This window comes from Tarenaya hassleriana, unplaced genomic scaffold, assembly GCF_000463585.1.
Source record: "Tarenaya hassleriana unplaced genomic scaffold, ASM46358v1 Cleome10, whole genome shotgun sequence".
Taxonomy (NCBI): Eukaryota; Viridiplantae; Streptophyta; class Magnoliopsida; order Brassicales; family Cleomaceae; genus Tarenaya; species Tarenaya hassleriana.
In genome coordinates, this window is record NW_010960188.1 from 3,944,320 (window position 1) to 3,945,671 (window position 1,352).

General features: G+C 34.2%; 1 long non-coding RNA gene across 1 annotated transcript; it reads left to right on the forward strand.

Annotated features, from left to right (window-relative positions):
* Positions 1–696: 696 nt before the first annotated feature.
* Positions 697–1,129, forward strand: LOC104804479. The gene is made up of 3 exons (XR_770357.1): positions 697–777; positions 869–922; positions 1,037–1,129. It is a non-coding gene; the product is annotated as an uncharacterized LOC104804479 (long non-coding RNA).
* Positions 1,130–1,352: the final 223 nt, after the last annotated feature.

Consider the following 1,352-nt stretch of genomic DNA (forward strand, 5'->3'; position numbering starts at 1 on the left):
ACAATCTCATGCGGGTCATTCCAGTATTCCGTTCTCCAACGAATACCTATGATCGTGATCGTATCCAATACCTATGATCATCTATGTGATTAATTTTAAACTTCAATCAAATTAATTTAAGCTAAGTTTAATTTTGGATCATTGATCCAATATAAATTGGGGCCAAATCCAAAATTAATTTATGATCTAATTTCTAAAATTTTTTATAAGAAACATATCTAGATATTTAGTTAGAAAAGTTTAGATAGTTATAATAACATATTTAGATATTATAATAGAAAATCTTGATATTAAAATATTTTATTTAGGACATTTATATGAATAGTTGTTATGAAATGAGTATAAATAGTCATATTTCCTTTCGTTGTAATACGACGCGAAATCAATGGAAATAATTTTTTTTTTAAATATCTCCCTTCCAAGTGTTCTTCTAATTTCATTCCTAGATTTTTCTTAAAATTTTCGAGTTCGTTATAGAACTCGGACCAGTGCTAAACATTGCTAGAGGATTATTAGGTTTCCATTTCGATTCGCAATTTCACAAATTTTCAATCCTCATACATATATTGTTGTTTTTTAAATAAATTTTGATTATTTTTTTTGCATTAGTATGCCATGTTGATAGTGGAGAATGGAGGTTACCAAGGAAGCGAGGCATGGATGACTGTGTGGAAACCATTTGTTGAACAGGATGATGAAATAAGTGCGAGCCAGATGTGGATTTCTAGCATGAATGAAGAGGGGCGCGCAGTTAATGCGATGGAAGCGGGTTGGCAGGTTTCTCGTTCGTAGGCTTTGTTTCATATTTCTGTCATGATTGAAAAAAAACATGTGATGATTGATCTTTCTGTTTGCATTTTGCTTATAGGTAAATCCAGCATTGTACGGCGATGAAAACACGAGACTCTTTATTTATTGGACTGTAAGTTTCATCTAATATTTTTTCGGTCCGTTTCCGTATCCATATATGGCCTAGCGATTAAGCCACATATTCTCATGTACCATGATCAAATTAATGGAAAACTCAACAAAACAGGGTGATGGGTACGACAAAACAGGCTGTTATGACCTCAAATGTGAGGGCTTTGTCCAAACCAGTAGCAAGACCGCTGTTGGTGCGGCCTTCAACCACTATTCAACTCCTCGTGGTCCAGAATATAAATGCATCTTTCTTATAAGGAAGGTATAACAAAAAGATGGAAAAAATCGAATACATTCATGTTTCACATCATATATTGATAAACTAACGGCTTGATACATGGTAGGATCATGGGAGCGAGAATTGGTGGCTCCTAACCAATAATCACCAAGTCGGGTATTGGCCGAACTCACTCTTTCCATTCCTAAAGGAC